This window comes from Haematobia irritans, chromosome 2 (assembly GCF_050003625.1).
Source record: "Haematobia irritans isolate KBUSLIRL chromosome 2, ASM5000362v1, whole genome shotgun sequence".
In the NCBI taxonomy this organism is placed as follows: domain Eukaryota; kingdom Metazoa; phylum Arthropoda; class Insecta; order Diptera; family Muscidae; genus Haematobia; species Haematobia irritans.
In genome coordinates, this window is record NC_134398.1 from 600,246 (window position 1) to 626,191 (window position 25,946).

Here is a 25,946-nt window from a genome sequence, read left to right on the forward strand (position 1 = left end):
AAATCTAGGCATATCCTTTTACGTTTAGGGGAAATTCTCCTATGAATTTGGAGAGAAATAGATTCGGAAGGTCAACGCAAGTTCCTAAATATAATTAATTATTTCCAACAATTTGTTTACTACAAAGTACATAAATATTTGTTTGTTCTCTCCAACCGAATAAGCTTTTGGGCTATGAGGAATTACTTTAGGGGCAACAACAATCGTTTCTGCGAGTTCTTTAAATGCAGGTTTATTAACCCTCTAATGCCCCAATTTTTTTGTCAGCTGATTAAGTATTCAATGTTAGCGACACAAAAGCAAGAAAACTAATGAAGAAAAATGTATACGGTAAACTTCAGTATATGCTGCAAAGGCTCTTGAACAGGTTCAACTAAGGTTTCTTTTTATTTTATTCATTTTTGTTGTCTTAAGGTGTGTTTTACTAAAGCCTCCTTATTTAATGAAGCGCACCTAAAGGCGGGATTGGTCATTAGAGGGTTAATATTTCTAAAATTTCACGTGGCGAATACTTCGTCTAGTAGAGAAGTTGTCAAGAAAAAATTTCCCTTATCTGCCCCTAAAAAATATATCGATTCTCGCATGCAAAATAACGTCTACAACATTCTCCAAACTTGAGAAGACAAACTTGAAGAAAGGCATAGCAGTCCTGTATCACTTGTATGATTGTTTCTATTTGGTAATCACGTGTCTGCATATACACTCGGATACAAAATTTATGTGCAGGTGAATTAGTATGTGGGTGGGTGCATTTGAATTCCTTGCAACAATAAATTTTATACGTGTCCAATGTTCGTGTAAATGTTTGCAAATGTTCACAATTATGTTGCGTGTGTTGCATGAATAAAGACATAAATCCATTTCTCCCTTTAGTGGTATTGGATTGATGTATTTGTTAGTGTACGAAGTGATCCATCTGTCTGGGAATATTTATGTTTATTTGACTGAATAAAGTGTGTGGTTTGAAGAACAAAATACTAATCATAATTTTAGTGGATCATGGGGAATAATATACAATACGTATACATAGTTACTCACTTCTTTCGGTTTGCCTCCACTAAAAATAATGAGCCCCAAAATGAATGAAAAAAAAAACAAAATTTCTAAATTAAGTACGAATCATTGTTGGTAAGACTAAAAATACCAGTTCATAGCTGGGGCAGAGTTTTCTTGAAAGAGCCGTCTTTCATCTTCGCTAATAGAGGATTGTTCTATACCAAGTAGAATGCTGGATGCAGTACACAATACCCCTGATTTCTCTTATCATTGGTGTCTTCGATGGGATGATTAATATCTTCTGAAGTATAAACTGACAGGTACTACAGGTGAGGACTATGCAGTGGCCCTTCGCGCATAGAATTTTGGCCTCACTTCGCTGGTAATATTTTTTTGCCTTAGTGGCATTCCCTTGCTTAGGATTTCGCACCGGCCGAGAATTATTGCTTACTATTTTAAATAAAATATATAGTGTTTCTAAATTGTGATGCTATATTCTAGTCCCATGAAGACTTATTATACACTGAAAGAAGAGTTTTTTTTTGTGAGGAACGAAGTTTTAGACAAAGTTTTCTTTTGACGCTAAAGAAATTTCTTCAAAGGCAAATAAAAAGAAATATATACAATCGTTGAATCGTTCTATACCCAGTAGAATGCTGGGCGCAGTACACATTGGTTTCTTCGATGGGATGATTAATATCTTCTGAAGTATAAACTGATGGGCTTGGTTCTTCCAAAAGGATTTAGTTTGGGAACTCTATCCTACTAAACTCAAAAAGGTACTACAGGTGAGGGCTATACAGTGATCCTTCGCACATAGAATTTTTGGCCTCACTTCGCTGGTAATATTTCAGTGCCTTAATGGCATTCTTGCTTACTATTTTAAATAAAATATAAATATAGTGTTCCTAAATTGTGAAGCTATATTCTAGTCCCATGAAGACTTATTATACACTGAAAGAAGAGTTTTGTTTTGTGAAGAACGAAGTTTTAGACAAGCAAAGTTTTCTTTTGACGCTAAAGAAATTTCTATAAAGGCAAATAAAAAGAAATAGATACAATCGTTGAATCGCATATCATAAATTTGGGTTTGTTTGGTCTAAAAGAATATTCTTTAGGGGAAATTCGTTTGTCTAAAATTTCGTTCCTGAGGAAAGTATGTTTTCTTTGGGTGTAGGGAAGTTCGAGTGCAGATATTTTTCTATGAAGGAATTAAATTTAAAGTTATATTCCGGCTAATGTGTTCATGCGTGTGTGTGATCATACCTCTCATCAAGCGTCAGTAGAGTAAAAAAATCCATCTGCTGATGTAGTAAACGTGACAAATAATTTGCATATTTGTCCGGAAATGACATTTTTATTCGATGCATGTTATTACGTTAAAATAGAAAAATAAATAAAACCACAATAATTGAAAAAATGTTCAATTATGTGCGAGACCAAAATACTAATTTATTAAATGGACAAAATTAAATTTTTCAATAATCTATTTTTTGGTCCGGAAATTGAAGTGACAGGAAAATGGCAAGAGCATAGTGAATAACCTTGACTTGTATGCTGTGTAGGCTGTGTGGGTTATATGTATTTGCAAATATATGAGTATATGTAAAAGTCCTTTTGGTCTGTATGTATGGATTTCCTTCCATATGGTCTCACTCTTTCACTGGACTTTGTGATGTGCTTCCTTCCGTCCTTCCTTGGCAATATTGCGCTTATAAATACATGCCTTATCAGATTTCCATAAAATGTCATTTAATATTTTTTATTATATCCTTCCCCCAACCATGTAGCATTCACCAATCTGGCTCTTGAAAAATGCTTGGTCTTTGCAATTTCATATAGTCGATGGTGTGTGTTTGTCGATACAATAAAAATAAACTGCCGACTTAATCGATAAAGATGATAAAGTGCTCAAGTTGGTCTTGTTCGTCTTGGGAATTTTTGCCGACACTAATTCTTTTATAAGATGGGAAATAAATTTTGAAAGTTATCTCCCACTTTTTTTTTGTTATAGCAGGCTATTTAACTACACACACTCTTACATACAAACATATATAATCACAGCGAGGATACATGCAGGGATGGCTTAATAATTTCCAAAAGTTTAAATCTGCTTGAAAAAAGAGATAGGGATTATTTGCTTAGCAGCCACATATATTTTTTTGTTGGTCGTTATGAAAAGGTCTTAGTTGTTTAAGAGAGTAGATTTTCCGAATAAAATTCATTTGCAACAAAACAGACTTTAAGTTTAATTTCTTCTTTTTTTCCTTCCTATTCCTTTCAGACCTCAATAATGTCTCATGTTTTCGAAAGGTAAGTGGTTTCAATCCATCTCCTTGGTCTTGTTTTTTGTCAATTAGGTTGGAATATAGACTTTTTTGTCGTTTTGAAATTGTGTTTGAAGTGTTTCACACAATTTGCTGGCATCATCGTTTTTCCTGCCTTGTTGAGTGAAGTGAAGAGTGAAATAACACCGTTGACGACACATCCACCCATCCAACCAGACGAAATGGCTTTGTCACATTCACTTCCAACGAGATATCAAATAATCCAGGCAAGAATGTTTTCATAGATCTGCCTTAAGTGACACGGCCATACAAGTTTTCGTTTACACCTTCTTCCAACCCATTTAGTTTATCTTATAAAGTGGAAAATGTGAGTATGGCTTGGATCTAGTGCCCTGTATGACAAAAATTGGTCATAAGGAAAACTGATAATGGCCAGCATTTTTAATTTTCCTTTTTTTGTTTGGTAGAGGTCTACCTGTGTCTATTTGCCGTTATTGAACGCTCTACAACTTGCACATCGGCCACGTACCAAAAGCGGACAAGTGTCATGAGGTGTTCGCTAAGTTGGGGTGTGACGAGCCTCAGTGGGGATTTGGTAATGGAAGATGGATAGGTTTGTTGGATAGTGTGATGCAATTTGTGTAAAATTCGTTGATCCACAGGTGAGTCGCATAACGCAATCAATTATTACATTAAAAAATGTACCCAGTTCCAAAGGTTTTGCCCTTAAATTAATGACTTTGGTATCCAAATACGATCCAAAATGCTAGAAAAACCTCTTAGGTTAGTTTAGGTGTAGGTGAAAGCCTATCATATTAACTAACCACCCCACCCCGTATTGCACAATAGTAAATGGCCATTTCGATACTCTTTCAATGAGGCCGGATACTTATCAAACCACCATCGTACATGATTTATATAAAATACCCATTGTGGTGTTTCAAATTCCAAAATGAGTAGAAATGAAATTTTGCACGAAATATGTTCCAATTGAAAATGAAATATGTGTGCAAGTACATTTTAGGTGTCTTTTTATATGGAACTCTCTATACTCTTACTTGTTTAGGTTAGTTACGACAGAATTATGTACATGCTGTTGGTAGGAACCCGCATTTAGCCAATAGCACGAGTACATATTTGAAATGACACCTTACCACAATAAACCCTTTTCTGGCTTTTATGTTTTTAGCTAGCACATATCTATGGCAGACGAACCATCAGAGAGTCCTGCAGACATCCTTGTGCAAAATGTATGGAGATGTGTATGTTTTTTTTACAAATATTTTGAGTCTAATTTATTATGATGTTGTCTTTCATTCAAGCAAGACCATTAGGATGGTCTGGGTGGTGGCATGGGGGGCAAAAAATGTTCAGAGTTTATTTCTAGCTCGTTTGGCATATGCCATGTTCATAATTTATTCCTGTGAGTCGTCAGTTAATCCTGAAAGAGTTTTCTCTGATATTCCCATAATGGAGGTATGACATACACGCAAACACACACTCACACCAGTTGTATGTGGTATGAAGCCCTTCGAATGTGCCCATAAATATTTGAGGTTAACCAAGTGGAAGTTGTTAACACTTTAGAGTGGTAACGAAGGATGCAACTTATCCGCTTCATGAATGGTTTCACATTGTCGGGGTTATCGAACTGCAAACGATGATTTAAATTCATGTTGCCTCGTTTTTAAAGAACGCACACACATTTCAATTTCACTAAAGTCTTTTGGGGATATTCGACAACAATTTTGATGAATAAATATTGGTATTGAAAGTATTTTCATCCTCTCCTTTAATCTCTATTGAATTCAATGATCATAGTTTTTTTTTTTTAGTTTGGGTGACATGCATTAGTCTAATCTAAAACAAGTAAGGAAAGTCTAAAGTCGGGCAGGGCCGACTATATTATACCCTGCACCACTTAAGTCGGCTACTGCACTAGGGTGGAACACAATTTTAGTAAAAAAATATGGGAAACGTTTAAATTTGAAGCAATTTTAAGGAAACTTCAAAAAAGTTTATTTATTATTTATCGCTCGATATACATGTATTAGAAGTTTAGGAAAATTGGAGTCATTTTTACAACTTTTCGACTAAGCAGTGGCGATTTTACAAGGAAAATGTTGGTATTTTGACCATTTTTGTCGAAATCAGAAAAACATATATATAGGAGCTATATCTAAATCTGAACCGATTTCAACCAAATTTGGCACGCATAGCAACAATGCTTATTCTACTCCCTTTGCAGAATTTCAACTAAATCGGAGTTAAAAATTGGCCCCTGTGGTCATATGAGTGTAAATCGGGCGAAAGATATATATGGGAGCTATATCTAAATCTGAACCGATTTAAACCAAATTTGGGACGCATAGCAACAATGCTAATTCTACTCCCTGTGCAAAATTTCAACTAAATCGGAGCAAAAAATTGGCCTCTGTGGTCAAATGAGTGTAAATCGGCCGAAAGCTATATATGGGAGATATATCTAACTCTGAACCGATTTCAACCAAATTTGGCACGCTGTGCAAAATTTCAACCAAATTGGGGTAAAACTCTGGCTTCTGGGACCGTATTAGTCCATATCGGGCGAAAGATATATATGGGAGCTATATCTAAATCTGAACCGATTTCAATAAAATTTGGCACACTTGACTATAGTACTAATTGTTCTTCTTGTGCAAAATTTTAAGCAAATTAGGTTAAAACTCTGGCTTCTGGGGCCATATAAGTCCATATCGGGCGAACGATATATATGGGAGCTATATCTAAATCTGAACCGATTTCTTCCAAAATCAATAGGGATCTATTCTGAGCCAAAACACATACTTGTGCCAAATTTGAAGTCGATTGGACTAAAACTGCGACCTAGACTTTGATTACAAAAATGTGTTCACGGACAGACGGACATCGCTATATCGACTCAAGAGCCCACCCTTAGCATTTTTGCCAAAGACACCATGTGTCTATATCGTCTCCTTCTGGGTGTTGCAAACATATGCACTAACTTATAATACCCTGTTCCACAGTGTGGAGCAGGGTATAATTAGAGTTCTCGATAAAAAGTTATCTATGCAATTTTAAAAGTTGATAGTTGTACTCTGCACCGAAACAAAATATTGACCTAATGTGAAAGAGTATGCAACCTTAATTTTAGGATACCCAATTTATACAATATTAAGGACAAAATTATTTTCTTACAATTTACACCTTTAAAATAACACCTTTATTGCAAAATACAAATCGTATTTTTCATTATTTTGGACCCAGCGGGAAAGAAAGAGTAGGTTAGCTTTAGAAAATTTAGAAATAAAAATAAAAATTCGTTTGAGAAAACTATGTTTTTGTCACTTGTTAAAGAAATTTATTATTCGAAAAAAAAAATAGTCCTTCTATTCAGTTTCATGCAAAGCTTCCATGTTAAAAAAACCGTATGTTTTTCACTCTGTGCCTAAAAAGATGAACAGACGTCTCCATGTAAGAATGACCAAGGGTGCAAATACTGGATGTAGCTCACTCTTACTCATTTGAAACATTCTACTACTAAAGCGGATCTAAGAAAACCATATTTTTTGCACCTATCATTCATGCGACACCTTTTGGCTCTTTGACAAAATATTCCGTATGGAGGATTCTCCTGTCACTTACCATACAACGATGACTTCTAAAATGTTTTCTTAATTCGAAAATAAGCGTACGCCATTTATAATCCGAGAACACAAATAAAAGTTACATTATTATCATAACAATGGCATCGTTTAAGTATGGATGGATCCATGCAGCAATGCATGCATGCATGCATGCCATGATGGTATTATAATGCCAAGAGAAGAAGAGTTTGCCAGAATACGTATATGGCACATTTAATAATGGCAGCTGACATTTATGATGGAAGGAAAAGTGTTAATGCTGTCTCTAAGGTCTTCAGCGAGTGTGTGTGTATGTGTGTGCCTTTGTGTCTTATGTCAAAGTGGTTTGGCTTTAGTTCCTCGATGGCACAATCCCTCGATGAAGATTGTTACTGTCGGGCTGACTAGGTGGATTGCATCCATCGTCGATTCCACCTTCTCACCAAGTCGAACTTCTTGGGTTAAGCGTGTATGACTTTCAAAAAATAAAAACTAATTTTTTTCTCTCTTTATTTCAAGAATGAAAGTATTTTTTCATCACCCCTTCCAAATTGACATTGCTGGCTTTGGGTTGATGTCGCTGATAGTGGTGGTGGCGATGGTGTGATGGTGTCGTAATACTGAAATTGACAATTGACTGCACAAGTTGTAAGCCATTCACACGAAAAATGTTAAAGTACCATTCATCCTCTTCAGACTACACATTAGGAGTCAGTCAGGCAGACTCTCAGTCATCGAGTCAGTCAGTGGCAGTGAGTATAACTCGAGTGCTGATGAAACGTCAACAACAAACAAAACATGCAACACAAATCGTACTAGCAACACCACCACCAACAGCAGCAGCAGTAGCAATAACAATGAAAAAAGCTTGTCATTGATTCATTCTCTGGTTTTTATTCATTGTGTGAAGACAACATGGAGAATACATTCAAAATTCAACATTAAGATGGACTGGGTCTTCCCCATGTATTTTAACATAAAAGGCTATTGGTGACAGCAAAAATACCTTCAACAATAATTTTAGAAGTTTTCTTTTCTTTTTGGGATCTAAGCGAATCGTTTGAAAAGAAAATACTTTTTTGAAATCTCATAATCCATAATAAAGAATAAAGAAAACGAATATCGCACAAAATTTATTAAATACGGCCAATTTAAATAGAGAATTTTTGGGGGTCTTCTAGGATAGGTAGACCCTTGGGATAATCCTATTGCAGTGATACTTTGGCCGCATTATACATTTACGTTTTCTATTCAAAGATATGGTGAAATAACGCTCTTTTAAATTGACAATACTGAACACAATATAAACTGCTGGTCCCTTAAAACTTTCCATCATCAATTTTTAAAATGTTACACTTTACGTTGGGAGAGAACATATCGAATTTCTGGCATCATAAAAATCTACACGTAGAGAAAAAACTGGTTTGTTGGTAATATGCTAATATCATTTTATATAAATTTTTCAAAGGTATTTGGGAAAACTCAGCCATCAATAGTGTATTCAAAGCTTCTCTAAGTGGTTTCACTGCAATGTGGAACGCCGTTCGGACTCGGCTATAAATAGGATGTCCCTTGTCATTGAGCTTAACATGGAATCGGGCAGCACTCAGTGATAAGAGAGAAGTTCACCAATGTGGTATCACAATGGACTGAATAGTCTAAGTGAGCCTGATACATCGGGCTGCCACCTAACCTAACCTAACATAAATTCAACATGTTTCTCAGTGTATCTTTGTCCATGCATCCCATGGATAGTGTACATATTTGATGTGATAGATTTCGTCATATATAGATATTTTCACATCCATTGTATCTAAATGTGTAAATGGAATTTATATCAAAGCATCAAAAAGAATATCCTTCCTTTCATTGAACTGAACAACCAAAACCCAGTCCAGGCACTCTCCTCCTCATCTCTATTAAAAATGTAAGTTGTATAGCCAACTTGACTATCTTTACGGTTACATCGTTCCCTCACGCATTCACACAACAACTACCAATATCATTCACAAAAATTGTTCGTCAAATATTCTCCACATAAAGTTGGTGTTGAGTGAAGGACATGACGTTTGTCCATGTTGGTGCAGAGGATATTGCACAAGAATAGTTTATTGGAAAAGTGCTGATGGATAACAGACACTGGCAACGAACGGCCAAGGTTCAACACCAAATACAAAATAATAGAGCTTAACTGGGGTTTTTCCACTTTTTTCTTACACTCATGTGATGGCATTTTCGTCCATCAGTCTTTGGATTTAAAACGCATTGTCTGCTGGCATTGGTTATTGTTTTGGTTTTACAGCAAGCACCTTATATTAAGTAGTCTTGATGGACGGAGAAATTTTTCATATCAAACCAGCCAGCGCTCTCAAGACCTTAGGTTAGGTTCAGGATCACTTAGACTGTTCAGTTCATTGTGATACCACATGTGGTGAATTTCTCTCTTTTGAATGACTGCTGGCCGTTTTTAAGTTAAAACTTAGTGACAAGGGACCTCCTTTTGATAGCCCAGTCCGAACGGTACTTCAAATTGCGGTGTAACCACTCACAGAAGCATTAACCCTCACACTCAGAAATGTCACCAGCGTTACTGAGATGGGAAAAACTGTTTGGTATATAGTCGAAACTGGGATTGAACTAATGACCCTTAGTACGCAAAAACACCGAAAACAATTAAATGATTTATCTGTAGTTGCACTGGATTAACCCATTGATACCCAATGGAATGAAAGTTTCAAGTTAAGTGTTCAAGTGGAAAACCGATACATCCTCCCTATCCTGGTACTTCGTTCACACTATTGGCAAAATCTCAATTTTTTGTACGACTTTGAACGGCATTTTGTAGAAATCAAGAAAAAGTCATATGATAGGCGATCACGACTTGAGATCTAAGTACAAGAAATAAACAAATCGTGACTATAGTAGTGTACAACTTATAGACTGTTTCCATTGTTTTCAGGGACTCGTGATTTTGTGTCTTAACTTAACTTTTAAGCAGTTATTTTTATAGAGCATAGTCTGGAGCGCCCACGAGCCGATGTAAAGAAACTTTATTCGACGGAAACATACCTTTAGGTGGCCACCGTGGAGCAATGGTTAACATGCCCGCCTTGCATACAAAGGTTATTACCGAAGACTTATAGTAAAGTCAGAAATGACCAGTGCTTATAATTTTGGAACAAAAATAATTTTTTTTTATTGCAAACTAAAAATCTTGTAACAAACAAATTTTTTTGGTGATAAAAGTTTGAAATTTTCGTAGAATTAAAAAAAAAACTTTTTCGGTACGTTTTTTTTCGTGTAAGCAAACATACTTTGAGAATATAATTTAGTTATGTCTAAAATTTAAAAATATTAATTTTATTGATTGTTGTAAATCGCAAAACCAGATTTTCGGAAAATTTAAATTTAATTGCCTTAACAAACAATATATTCCACTATACTGACCGTCTAAGGAGTGTAGTGACATAGTTTTAGATGTTTCAATGGAATACTGTTGAAATGTTACTACATCTACAGGGTGGAAGTACACCCTATAAGGACTTAGTGGGATACGAGAGTGATGAAGTCAAAACAATTCGAAAAAAAAAAATACTTGGACACTGTTGGTTCATCATTCCTCTGCATATTTTTGCACTTTATTTTTCAACGTTAGTAAAGTTTGGTAATTCCTTTTATGTGTTCAGCTTCTTGTTGTTGGTTCCCATTTTTTGTTTTGTTTCAAGTGAAATGAATGGTTTTGAAGTCCATCATTTCCAATTGTTTGTATTTTTGTGTATTTTTTTTGTTTGTTTTGTTATTTGAGTATGAAGTTTGATTTCTGAATGTTTTTTTAATAAACTTTTAATTTAAAACTTTGTCTGCTTTCTTCTTCTTCTTCTTCTTGCTCATTCATTCACTGAGATATGTAGGATGATTTGGTGGTGGGGTTTGTTTTCGGGGAGATCTTTTTTTTGTTTCTGTTCGCCTATCATGACTTTAGAGAAAAACTTTGTTTCGCGGAAAATGGTACTCAAAGAATTTAAATGAAATTTTCATTGAAAAGCTTCCTTCCTTCCTCCACCGAGAGACGACCACCACACGCACACACACAAAACCTATATATGTGGATGTATTATTCTTTGGATTGATCTCCACTCCCGATTCCCCGAGATTGTAGTATTTACTTGTTTTTGTGACCGAGAAACAAACATCCATAAATGTCGCATAAAAATCATTTAATTTGTTTTTAGATATTGGCTTTCATGACTTTCATATCCTCCTATTTTGTTTGTAATTTTATTGTATGACAATTTCGTAAACAACTTAATAAAAATACTAAATGGATTATTTGCTGAGAGAAATATTGCTAAGGTTTGAATGAAATACAATTAAGTGTCAAAACATATGCCACATAATTGTAGTCCATAAGATTTGATGTAAATTTAAGAATTTTTCCCCGATGCGATTCAAATACCCCCGAACGTACATACACGCAGAGAAGGAATATGATCACCTCAACCATGTTTCAAGAGCAAAATGTTATTTTTGGATGGTGACCATGTAACATGTTTATGGCAAAAATGTTCCTTTCTCGCCACAAATAATATGGTTGCCGAAATCAGACACATAATCTCCGAGAAAATAACATGGTTGCGACAAACATGTTACATGGTCACCATTCAAAAATAACATTTTGCTCTTGAAACATGGTTGAGGTGATCATATTCCTTCTCTGGGTGTAACACCGTGGTGCACATTATGATAAAGCCTTGGTATAAGACAAGCAGTGGATCTGATGTCTTACAATTTATCTTAATCAAGCTTTTATATGCATGTTCCCCTTTATCATTGGTACCCCAACTCTTATTTTCATATTCTGAATAAATAATGGACCATTTGATCTACCGATCCCTATTTGTCAGACTCTTTGGAAGACACTGTTGTTGTTTTTTTTTCAGTCAAAATAGTCGCCTATTTCAATTGATCCTGTGCGAGGAAAACCCATGCAATATGTCAAAGCGAATGAAGTACTACACAATAGTGGACCAGTCTGTTGGTTTGATGGGGACAATTAAATGTGGTGGCTGCACCCAGATCAACGGCAAGTCAGCGGCAATCAGACAGAGAACAAAAATCCATTTAAAAAACATTGAATGCAACATTGTTGCAAGCCCTCGGAGCCTTGTTTCAATGATCGACATAAATTGTAGATGCAGACACAAATAACAAGAAAAAAAGCCGTAGACGACAGATGGTAGACAAAAAAGCTTAACTTAAGACCCTGTGTGTAGGGAGGACCCTTGTGTATTTATGGTAGAAGATACGATCATCATAGAAGTATTCAATATAATTTTGATTCAAATAAAGCAGTCTTAATATCTTTTGATATTTAGCTAAGTCGTAGCAGTGGTGACTGTTGCTAAGGATGATGAACAAGAGAGAGGGTTTTGTTGAATTAAATGCAGCAAATGTGTAATTGTATCAAACCACTTGAACTAGGGAAAGCAAAAAATGAGTGACAAACACAATAGAGATGTTTTTTTACTCTTCGTCTTTTCGTTCACAATGGGATGTAGGTATACTCTGTGGAAAGACATTGACGGTTTGGATTGTTCAATTAAATCCATTATAACATAGGAGGGTTGCTATTTATATTTTCCAATCTTAAAAGCTCAACCATATAAAATCCGCAACTTAGGTTGGAAAGTTTGAACAATTTACATATGATGCATGGCGTCTTGCCATCCTCAAAATGTATTAAGACAAGACATAGAAGTTTAACACTATATATATTTCTGTCTCAGAATGGCATGGTAAATGTGCGATCACACATCAGTTTTGTGATAAAATAACCGAACTAGCAAAAAATATTTCAACACAATGAGCATAGAGATACGGCATTTGAAATAAAATAAAGTAAGCAGTAGGTATCTGCGATCACTCGTTTACGTTATTATAACCAATATATGCAGCATAGATGCAAGAAAATCAGTACTGTTTTTCATCTGAAAATGCCCACAGTAAAAAATATGAACGGCATATACGCTTAAAAATGGAGAACAGACTGTGTCAATCTGACAACGCTAAAATGACAATATGCGTGTACGATTTAACTTTTAAGGCCAAAACAAGAGCTATGGGAAAATTTTTTATTATTGTCGGTTTTTATATATAAAATGAAAAATATTTTTATACATGTTTTTTTTTTAATACTGCACAGTATCATTATAATAATACAAATATACACATTCTCGTTTTTACACTAACGGTGTTTTCTTTTCTTGTAAAAAACACACTTTTTTGCATTTTGCCCGGAAAATTTACTTTTTAGGATATTTTCTAAGAAACACATGAGTGCGAAAATGCTTCGAATCCTGTTGTACAAATAGTGCCACGCATTGAGGCAAATTGCGGGCATTTTCAGCACTGCCGACAAACGAGAGTGCTGCGATTACCCTGTTTGCTCCTTTGAATTCTGCCCTCTGAATTGATAGTATTTTTTTTAGGTTGCTGGCACCATTTTAAAATGCGCATTCTGTAAAGACAAAATGAAAGCAAAGCCCTTAATCAGAAAAGAAAACTCCATAAATTTACATTACAAATTAATCTATTAATACATCGTGACTCGAACCTGGATTGTCTGCTCCATACTCTACGAAAGACTGTCATCGACAATCGATCGGGTTGTGGTATCTTAAAACTTCTTAACATCGTTTTCTAAATTGTTAGTTCATACGTGGTATGTATTAGACAATACGTAGAGAGCCAGAATTGAAATATGGGGGTCGCTTATATGGGGGCTATATACAATTATGAACTTGATATGGACCAATTTTTGTGTGATTGGGGATCGATTTATCTGATGGCTATATATAACTATAGACCGATATGGACCTAGTTAGGCATGGTTGTTAACGGCCATATACTAGCACAATGTACCAAATTTCAACTGACTCGTATGAAATTTGCTCCTCCAATAGGCTCCAAAACCAAATCTAGGGATCGGTTTATATGGGGGATATATATGATTATGGACCGATATGGACCACTTTTGGCATAGTTGTTAAATATCATATACTACCACCACGTACCAAATTTCAACCAGATCGGATGAGTTTTGCTTCTCCAAAAGGCACCGGAGGTCAAATCTGGGGATGGCTATATATGGGGGCTATATATAATTATGGACTGATATGAACCAATTCCTGCATTGTTGTTGGATACCATATACTAACTTCAGGTACCAAATTTCAACAGAATCGGATGAATTTTGCTCTTCCAAGAGGCTCCGGAGGCCAAATCTGGGGATCGGTTTATATAGGGCCTATATATAATTATGGATCGGCCGGATCGGATGAAATTTGCTTCTCTTAGAGGATTCGCAAGCCAAATTTGGGGGTCCGTTTATATGGGGGCTATACGTAAAAGTGCACCGATGTGGACCAATTTTTGCATGGTTGTTAGATATCATATACTAACACCATGTACCAAATTTCAGCCGGATCGGATGAAATTTGCTTCTCTTATAGGATTCGCAAGCCAAATTTGGGGGTCCGTTTATATGGGGGCTATACGTAAAAGTGGACCGATGTGGCCCATTTGCAATACCGTCCGACCTACATCAATAACAACTACTTGTGCAAAGTTTCAAGTCGATAGCTTGTTTCGTTCGGAAGTTAGCGTGAATTCAACAGACGGACGGTCGGACGGATATGCTCAGATCGACTCAGAATTTCACCACGACCCAGAATATATATATACTTTATGGGATCTTAGAGCAATATTTCGATGTGTTACAGACGGAATGACAAAGTTAATATACCCCCCTATGTTGGAGGGTATAAAAATTGCTATACCCTACGATACTGAGAATAATACAAAATATGCCATGTGGTGGTACCGTTGATCGGCATTCATCGGGCGCAATAACGAAGACTCTTTTTCTGCATTAATATGATGATAAATAACGACGAAATTGATTCATCCAGCACACTTTCTCCTTCTAATTTTTTTAATTTATTTTTTTTTTAGTAAATTCGAAATAAATCGAAACGAGCGATGTTTAAAACAATTAATATAGGCCAAATATAATACCATAACGGGCATGTGGCACTCATTTTCCACACTTTTGGATCTTTCCCATAGCTTTTAAACAGTCAGAAATTGTTTGTTATGCAACATTTAACATTGCTGCCATTTGCTTATCATCTCCCTCCAATTCGGCGTCTTCAAACTTTTTTGGTGGTCTTCCACGTTCTTCATTTCTCACATCAAAATCATTATTTCTGAACTGTTCAAAACAATCTTTAGCATGTTAGGTTAGGTTAGGTTATGTGGCAGCCCGATGTATCAGGCTCACTTAGACTATTCAGTCGTTTGTGATACCACAGTGGTGAACTTCTCTCTTATCACCGAGTGCTGCCCGATTCCATGTTAAGCTCAATGACAAGGGACCTCCTTTTTATAGCCGAGTCCGAACGGCGTTCCACATTGCAGTGAAACCACTTAGAGAAGCTTTGAAACCCTCAGAAATGTCACCAGCATTACTGGCATGTTGCTTCTGATAGACCATGATCACCATTTGCCTCAACAAGCATTCGATGCGACTCTGCAGCACTATTCTTCAAATGAAAACAAAAAATTAATGCTTTCCGCAAATCATCACTTTCTGGTACAAAATTCGACATTTTAACACGACGAAAAAATATAATGCTGTCTGTTCTATGAATTTATGAATACTAAATATTTTTCACAGATGTCATAGCAAAGAAACAAAAAATAAGGGCTCGTAATATTAAATATGTTTATGCATATATCGTATATTACATAGCCAATTAGCTAAAATGTATCCCATTCGAAAATAATTGTTGAACTTTTAATCCCAATCGGATCTTGATTTATTTGGGTAATGTGGTGAATCAATCCCCAATTAGTGATTTGATTCAATAATAGGATTTCGTTTTTTATATATGGAAATAAATCGCTCATATTTATATTTTCATATACAGATATCTGCCCATCGGCAAGTGCATTCCTTTTCTGCATCACCATTATCATCAATCGTTTCTGTCGACAGTCTCCACTCCTACAGCGCCAATAACTCACAGCAGCTTCAATGGTTCTTTTTATTGTCCCCCAACCTTCTTTACATTCTACCTTCACCTACAATGAAGTGACCTGAAATCTCTTACCACCATCATGCATATTGCTTGAGCTCACATCTAGCGGCCCTCCTAAGCTTAAATTCTCAATAGCAAATGTTTTCCAGATTGTTGGGAGTTGTAAAGGCTCTTGGAGAAGCGTTTATTATTCTGTATTCGATATTTTGTTTGTGGCTGTTGTGGTTATTACCATTTCTTGTTTTGTACCCGGCTTGTTTTTGCAAGCGGAAAGTTTTTATTCAATTTTAGATGGGCTATAATTCAATGTAACCAAATTTCCCAGAGTCATCTTTTGGTGAATGAAATGCTGACAAAATTTATTTTATTTTAATCTTTTATTTCATGATAAGTCTTTCTCATTTTCGGAGAATGGAACAATTGCTCAAACAAGACCCCAAAGATATCTTCGTATCAATCCTTCGTTTTCATGAATTGATTTTCCCTCATATCAATAAACTTCTCTCAAGTTAATGAAACCATTCTTCTCTTCCACTTGGCAGCCCTTTGCAGTCATGCCAACAACAATTGAAGCAGCACAAACAGAACAGTCGTTTCCACTGACGTCCTTTTTAAAAGCTCTTTCATTCGAATATTGCGCCGCTCTGTCACAGGAGTTTTGTACAATTGACAACGATGGTGGTCTTATGAACAAAAAAAAATCGTTGAATACTCCCCCAACAACGATGCATTGCGTCTCGCACCAACAGACAATTGATGATGGTGTGGTGGAGACACCTTAGAACATAGAAAAAGTTGTAGCATTGAAGTCAAGAGGCCAAAAAACCGAACTTGTCAATAGAAATACTCTTTTTTTGTGCCTCAAAATGTTAGTTTGTTTTTTTTTTTTTTTTTGATATTCCGGCTTCCATGGATTCCATATCCAATCTCGCAGCCAATATACAATTGACATTTTTTCTACTACCTGCCATGGTAGTTAGAGGAGCTCAATTCGTATTAAAGTGCACAGGAATTGAGTGAAATAGCGACAAAAATAATAAAACCAGCAATTCGAAGGATTGTCAAGCAGTTTATATTCTGTCAAGGTAAACGAAAAACGGCAGGGAAAGAAGTAAAGCAGGATGAAGCCTTTTTTCAATTTACTTACACTTGCTTCATTGCAGAAATTCTTAGTGTGGTATGGCATACTTGAGTTAAGCTAAACCCAAAGTAATTTTTTCCATCGCTGTCAATCGTTCTTTATCCTCTAAAATTGTACTACAATGATTTTCCCCGCATATTTGAATCATTTGCAATTTAATTTTTGTAATTGTTAATGGGGCTTGGGAACTTGTCCTGAATAAATAAGCACGCAAGTATAAATGGAGGGTGAAACTTCTTAACTGCTGGGCACATCAGTTTTCCACTACGCCAGAAGTCTTCATCGCAAACATTAGCGCAAAAGGAAAATCTCCCATAGAGATGTGGAGCAATCGGCCACATATGCACTGCGGGATAAATGTCTGGATATATGACTACGATTTTGGTTTCCTCTTCTGTGTCATGCCAATGTTCTCAGAATACTTTTTAGTTTTGTCATTGGTGCTAGCAGAAGAAATTGATTTTCAATTTAAGGATTTTGAAACTTTAAAGTATCCACCATCTAATGTTCACTTTGCGTTTGGGTCTCCAATGCATTCCGTTGATACTAATCAATGCTAGGCATTGGCCCTGATTAGTCGTGACCAAAGATGGAAAAATGCAAATTTTTCCATCTTTGGTCACGTAGAAAAACTTAATGGCATAAATAGCCGATGCAAAGAATAAAAGAGGCAAAATGGACATCAAATCCAAGATGAATGTATGACCTCCACATTGCGCCATGTTAATGAATGAGCCAAACCCTGTTTTGTTGCTTCACAGAGGCTTGTCCATGGATTTAGCAGTTTTTTGCTTTCGCTAGTGTGCCACATATTCGTAGGCTGTTATTTGACCGTTTGTCTATTGGAATCATTTGGATTGCTTGCTTCATGCGTTCTATGTTAGAAAAAGATTTCATGCAATTGATGCTGCATCTGCAAATACCTCAGTTTCACCCGTTTTTCAGAGTAATTCATTCACACGCTCGCATTTGTGGTTTCATTTGACCGATGCCTTGGAATGTATTGGTATAGATGCGTTTATTGATTTTTTTTTCTTTTCTCTACACTATTTCGAAGTAGAACTTTGAGTCACCGTTGCCGGTGAACTACTTTAATGGCAATTTTGCTACTATTACGTTTTTTATTATCGTGAAATGTCACACAGCATCATTTTTTGTGAGATTTGAATCGGCCCGAGTAAAAATTGAGAGATTTAATTTGATATGAGTATATCCTGGATATGATTATATCTACCGCTATATATATATAGTTGGATCTGATGTTAGATGTCGCACCATGTGGAGAAACGCGGCTTTGTTTGTTGTCGAGACAACATTTTTTTCAGTGTAAACTTATGAATTTCAGCTCGTCTATCGTATACAATCGATCATAATTACAATAAACAACGTCCATAAGTTGAAGAGCAGTTCACTTCAGAACACTAATTAAGTAGGTTGGGTGCAGAGTTTTTGATGTAGTCCAAACCAGTGCTGCCGCTACTACTTCAATCGAAGTATTTTGCTTCATTTTCACAAAATTTACTTCGTCACTCCTTCTTCCAAAAATCTGCTTCACTTTTTGTTCTGCTTAAAATTTTTAAAATTTTCCCCATATTACCTAATTGTTTTTCCTATTCCTTTAATTACGATGAACATAGCGGTTTTAATCATGGAATTATTAACCGATGTGGACCAATTTTTGCATAGTTGTTAGAGACCATATATATACACCATGTACAAAATTTCAGCTGGATCGGATGAAATTTGCTTCTCTTAGAGTCCCCGCAAGCCAAATTTGGGAGTCCGTTTATATGGGGACTATACGTAAAAGTGGACCGATATGGCCCATTTGCAATACCATTCGACCTACATCAATAACAACTACTTGTGCCAAGTTTCAAGTCGATAGCGTCTTTCGTTCGGAAGTTAGCGTGATTTCAACAGACGGACGGACGGACATGCTCAGATCGACTCAGAATTTCACCACGACCCGGAATATATATATACTTTATGGGGTCTTAGAACAATATTTCGATGTGTTACAAACGGAATGACAATGTTAATATACACCCATCCTATGGTGGAGGGTATAATAAAATGAATTCTATTGTTTTGTTTTCAAAAATGTATGCTACTTCAATTTTATTCAATCTACTCCACTTCTTTCCAAAATCTACTTCACTCCATTTTTCACTAGCGGCAGCACTGGTCCAAACTACCCGATTTTTAGCAATTTCTTACGTGTTTCACATAGATGTTGCAATGTGATATCATCCCAATGAGATGCGAACTCCCAGTTTTTCTTTCATTGTCTATCCATGAAGCGTTAAAAGGAGAGGGATCAAATTTATTTTCTGTTTCTTCACCACTCTTCAATTTCGTTGATCGAATTGCGATACTAAATATTGGATTTTTTCTCTTCGCGAATAAGACTAAATTTGCTGGAGTAAAGCATTAAATCTCTCTACAATGTAAGCTAATAAATTCTATATCCAGTGTTGAGTTGATCATTAGAGTAAGTATAGAGTTGACCTTTTAATCTAGGTTTCCTCTCTATTAAGTGTGGCTTTGATTACAGTTTGTTCACATAGTGCATTGTTTCTTATCTTAATCTTTCTGTATTATTTTTTTGTAAGTAGCCTTCTTTTTGTTTGCAAATCACTAATGCATAAATCTAAAAACTGAAACAATTGCTATGAACAATGGCATAGTCAACTTTAGTACATGTTTGTGCAAAAATTGCTGATTTTATGTGAGCATGATAATGAAAAATAATGATTGCCTAAATCGAATTCTGAATGAATATATATTGCTACTCGGAAAGGTCATTATGGTCTATGCTTGGGCACGCTGTGGTCATCCACGTTTTCAATTTCATCATCCATATTGTTAAGAAGATAAATTTGAAGATCGGTTTTTATGCAGCTGTACTCCATAAATATTTCGATGCATTAAAAAAACAATGATAAATGTAGAACATCCCAATATAACATATAAATATAGATGGATGAAATGTTGTTATTTTCTACAAGGAAAATAATCCAGTTGTCTAAAATAAATATTCTTCTCAGTATCTTGAGTTAGAAAAACCTCTTGAGCTAATCTTAGCTAATCCGTCAGTCCGCGCAAGACAGAGTACCAGTTTTTAAACGATCTTTTTAAACATTGCGAAAAATAGTCTCAAATTCCGATAAAAAACCAATCTAATGGATAGTAAAATTACGCATAGAACACTCGTTTTTGATAAATCCTAATAGGTTGCTGATTCATAGTACTTGTATATTTCCTATAGATAATTAAATACCATATTAATACAAGACATATTTCGATTTAACAGACATTACAAATGTGATGAATACAATTAATGAACTAAGATTGATGTAGGGTATCACATAGTCGGATTCAGCTGTAGTTAACCATGTAATCTATTTTATCTACATCAAGTAAACATAATTAAACTAGTATAGAAGTTGATTTAGTTCCAAAACGAGCTTTCAAGGTATTTTAATATGTAAGTAAAAAACTTTATCTCATATTTGCAACCGACGTTTCGTTGGTGATTTCCAACCTCTTCTGGGATGAATTTCTACTCTAAACTCTAAACTTACATTTAGTCTTTTGTCATATTTTTGATTATTTTTAAATTGTAAAATATCCTAATAATATATTTCATATACTAGAATCAAGTACAATTCACTTTAGAAATATTCAGGGAAGTTCTTAACGTGCAATATCATGAAATATGTGGAAGAACCACTCTCATTATTCACAAAACGATGTTGGAAATCATTTGAGAATCTTAGACCCACTTCCGTGGTCACGCCATTGTTCTGTGTATGCATCTATAACCAGCGAAGAGTCAAAAGTTAATAATTTATAAAACAATATGTTCATGTTTTTTCATAGCCTTATCTGCATTTTTTAGGACCTCCTATTGCCGACACCAGTTGCCTATGTGTTTATGGCGGTTATATTTAAAAATGTTTATATTTTTTATGATTTTAACTGCAAATGTAGCGACCACAGTGGTTAACACATTAGTACTGAAGACCATCACACATTTCGTGTTTAGCATTTTGTGGACCATCATCGCATGCTTGCTTTTTGTGTGTTTTGTGCAAAATGAGAGAATTGTGCAATAATCCATCAACGTCATCGTCATAAGCGAATGGGGGTTTTAGGAGGAATGTGTCTCGTATACCAAGCAAACACATCATAAATCATAATTACCTTTATTTGGCACTACCTCTGGCCAAATGGTGAATGAAGAGAGCAAACACACTCGCACACACGTACGAACATTTAAATTCCATACAATCTGACAGCAATAAATGCCGGCTACATCTAACAAAATTCTAAAACTAAGCGAAGAAAAAACGTACTCGGCAACAATGACCGTAATCTACTTTTATTCTCGCCATTTTTTCTCCAATGTAAATAAGTTTTTTATGATGATCTTTTTTTGGTCCAAAGCGATGTGAACTTTTGAAAGATTTGTCATTTATTGCAGAGTATACAGTGGGCTCATAGTTAAAATTATTTGTCATAAATTTTGTCTATTAATATTCTAATTTCAAGCGTTATCTCCAATTGTAGGAAATCCTATTGTTGTAGTTCAGGTTCCCCAGGATCATGAAATGCGTATGATTTCATGTTTGTTATAGGTTAAGCATTTCACCATATGGCCACTATCGCAATTTTTGTAATTGACACTGTTTAGTAGAAAACTGTACTCAAAGGCACCATTCAGTAAATACCAAACGAATTGATTGATTGATTGACTGATTGATTGCTTGAAAAAGTGAAATTCGGAATAAGAAAATGTACAATTCGTGTATGTTCCGTTTTGTATCAGGTTTGATTAAAAAGGTTACGATATAGTACTTGTATATCACAGTTCAAAAATACTTTGTCGGCATTTACAAAAACAAAAATTATTCCATATAAATATATCGAATAGTAGAAGTACCCTTTGTTAGAAGGGTACATCTTCTAACGACCATGGTAATGCAAATCATAAGAGTAAAGCTTGAAGTATAGATGTATTTTAGGGGGCAGATTGCTAAAACTACATATTTAGAATGAAATGGTAACAAAATGTTCTAAATGGTACTGATTGGAAGAGTCTGCACTAAAGGAAAGCTCCATCAGTGATTTGGAGTGAGACATTATGATTATCTGCCATTTCTTTGAAAAAGATGTAGAAACAATACAAGATGATATATACTAAATTGAGTGTTCTAAAACCAAGATGAGTCTTAGGAAGCACTATTAGCTACTAAAAAGTAAACGTCCTAGATGGTATAGCTGTGTATACATCCAAAGTAAAGAGCTACAATCATGCGATTGTTCACAAAAGCATAGCTTCCTTCTGGACTCTAAAATGATACAATGATTAAATACACATATCCACCGTGGTGCAATGGTTAGCATGCCCGTCTTGTATACACAAGTTTGTGGGTTCGATTCCTGCTGCGACCGACCACGAAAAAAGTTTTTCAGCGGTGGATTATCCCACCTCAGTAATGCTGGTGACATTTCTGAGGGTTTCAAAGCTTCTCTAAGTGGTTTCACTGCAATGTGGAACGCCGTTCGGACTCGGCTATAAAAAGGAGGTCCCTTGTCATTGAGCTTAACATGGAATCGGGCAGCACTCAGTGATAAGAGACAAGTTCACCAATGTGGTATCACAATGGACTGAATAATCTAAGTGAGCCTGATACATCGGGCTGCCACCTAACCTAACATACACAGTACAATTTCCATACACACAAAAATTTTTTTCTCTGATTCAATCACCAAATTAATTGATCCAATTAATTTTTTAATTGAAATGTCTTCAATCACGAAAATGATAGTATCAATCACAGTTTTAATTGGGCATAGAAAAAATTGTTGATTAAAAAATTAATTAATTTTTTCAGCAAAATTCAATTAATTTTTTAATTGATTCAATTAAAAATTTAATTGATGTTGATTGCAAAACGCAATTAATTTATTAATTAAAAAAGGTAACTATTTTTAATTACTTAGTTAGATTGGCTTAGAGTTTTTATTTGGACTAACAAATGATTGTTTGAAATACATTTTTAATTAAAAAAGTAAAAGAAATCAGCACTTTTTTTAACTGAATTAGTCTTCCGAATTTGATTAAAAAGTTAATTGTATCAATTAATTTTTTAATTAAACATTTTAAAAATTTCAATCATTGACTTAATTAACTTACGGCCATTTTCATGTAGCTCCGTTAGGCTTTAACTGCCAGTTAGCTGAAAGTAAATTGCAAATATCTTCTCTCCGGTTAACTTTAACTGAAAAATTTTCGTCAGTTAAGTTCCTAACTGGCCTATGGAATATAAGTCCAAGATGACAGCTTCGTCCATAATACGGTTTAAAAGTTGGTTAGTTAACGGAACACTAACGGAACTTTATGAAAATGGGGGTTAATGTTTCTATCATTATTAAAAAGTTAATTGTATCAATTAATTTATTAATTGAAAAAAATTGCAACTTCAATTAACTTTTTAATTGGAAATATTTTGGTGATATTTTTTTCTGTGTATTCTACAAACATAAATATGTATAACCATGCACGCTCTAAGGAAGTTCGTTTGGAAGAAAGGTATATACTTTTTGTGATAAATGTTGATTCTTTTACAGGATGTAAGAACAATGTCATAAAGACTAACTCAATTATTTTTAGTTTTCTCACTAATTGCATTTTCCCTCATATCTTTCTCATTTCCACAAGTTTCTTTAGTTCTTCGCACAATGTATAAGAAATTATGTGATTTTATAAATTTTACCTTTTGCTGAACGGGGAATCAAACCGCGGACCATACAGTTTGTAGGCCAACACACTATTCACTGGGCTACATAGCTGTTGTTGTCATCAACAGACAAATAGCCGCTAACGCACAAGTCACGCAGTTATATTTATGATAGAGTATAGTTTTGGGTGCCCACGAGTCGATTTAAGGAAACTTTATTTAACAGAAAAATACTTTTAATTGGCCACTTTCTTTTGGAAACGGAAATATTGTAATTTTAACATATTCAAAAAATGTTCGCCAGATTTCGAAAAGACGTTCGCCATTACATACTACTCTATTAAATGTTTACTATGAAGCTTCAAAATGTGTCTTATTAAAGTCTTAATGTCAGAAAGGATCAATTTTTTGAAGTGTTAACATTTTGAAGATAATAATTCTTTAATACATTTGTTAATTGTTTCTGTATGTAAACAAAGATCTCCAAAGTGTGGTATCAAAATTTCGCATAAGGTTTTCGTCGCAATAACACCCTTCAAAGGTGCTCTTAACTTTATTCACTAGAGTTGATTAAAGCCCTCATATACAGATAAACTACGTTATTCTTATTTGTTTTTATTGGAGACTGTTACATGCTCAAATTGGATGACAAAATGTGAATTTACGATAATCGAGGGATATACCTTTACGACCATCGAATACCCCCATCGATGTAATGACTATTTTTATTTGTCCAAAATACACTTAGTAGGAAGCGATAGCGAAAGCGTTAGCCATTTTTCCTATTACCTCATCCAATGCAATTTGTACATTTATTTTTCGCGACGAGATGGTGAGGCGTATTTTTTCAGCCACCATCCCTGGAATTGTGTGGAAGTGCAACATTACGATTTCTTGTAAATTTTGTTTGGCAGAAACGTGCTAGCATTATTATGAGTATTGCAAACGATTACGTGCGGTGTAAAGCATAAACGAGTAGTGGATTTTTGCGTTTAAAAGAGAGGAAGAAAATAAGCCACTCACTATTAAAGACAAAGAAAAAACACCGTCAAAAACTTATGGATTATTTTAGAGTGTTACAACAAGCCCCGGGATGGTCTCTTAACAACAATCTAAACATTTTGTTACTCATCTCCATTCAGAACTCCGTGGAAAATCATTGTGGTCGTTCGTATTGACCCCATACCGTCTAAAGTGGCCTAAAGATGACGTGCTATCTGGCAATGGTTTCTGTTACGCATTCTGAACGTTTAACATGAATCGCGTACACATTACGTGATTTGTAAACCAAATACAAAGCCACGTCATTTCGCCACTGATAGGGAGGAAGACACCCCATATAGACCCCGCTGGGAAAAGGCAAAACAAGAAAAAGGCTTAGGCATGTAGAAAAAGCGTAACAGTGCTTCCATTTCTTGAGAGCAGATTACAGCAGCTTTATTGTTGCTTTATCTTGAAATCATCTGACACAAAGCCCTCTAATGAATCAAATGAGGAGACCATTTTTTTTTTCATCTGAATCCCTTGCATCCTATCTTCACTATGAAAGAAGAAATTAAATTATTTGTAAATGCCATAAATAGGTCTGCACTTTGATTCAATTTTATTATCACAAAATCACAAGACTCGATATGTTTTTGGATCTAGGTTAAAGAAAGCATATCAAAGATGCTGGAAGAGTGAACTATGGAGAGAAAATGAAGAAATACTGAGTTATGACAGTAGCGAAAGGGATATGCTTCTCTCATATGAAAGGGTGAGTTGTATTATAAAATGTGTATTTTTCGCAATAGGAAGTAGCACCCTTATTTATTAAGAAATAATAGGTTAGGTTAGGTTAGGTGGCAGCGCGATGTATCAGGCTCACTTAGACTATTCAGTCCATTGTGATACCACATTGGTGAACTTGTCTCTTATCACTGAGTGCTGCCCGATTACATGTTAAGCTCAATAACAAGGGACCTCCTTTTTATAGCCGAGTCCGAACGGCGTTTCACATTGCAGTGAAACCACTTAGAGAAGTTTTGAAACCCTCAGAAATGTCA

General features: G+C 35.2%; 1 protein-coding gene across 16 annotated transcripts in view; it reads left to right on the top strand.

Moving 5' to 3' along the window:
* Positions 1–25,946, top strand: part of B4 (imaginal disc development protein B4) — a 350,112-nt gene that overhangs the window by 68,817 nt on the left and 255,349 nt on the right. For 14 of the 16 annotated variants that reach the window (XM_075293008.1, XM_075293015.1, XM_075293006.1 and 11 more), the window contains exon 3: positions 3,281–3,309. The exons of the other annotated variants lie outside the window; for them this stretch is intronic. The gene's annotated coding sequence lies outside the window, so the exon portion shown is untranslated. The remainder of the gene's footprint in view (positions 1–3,280; positions 3,310–25,946) is intronic. 16 annotated transcript variants of the gene reach the window in all.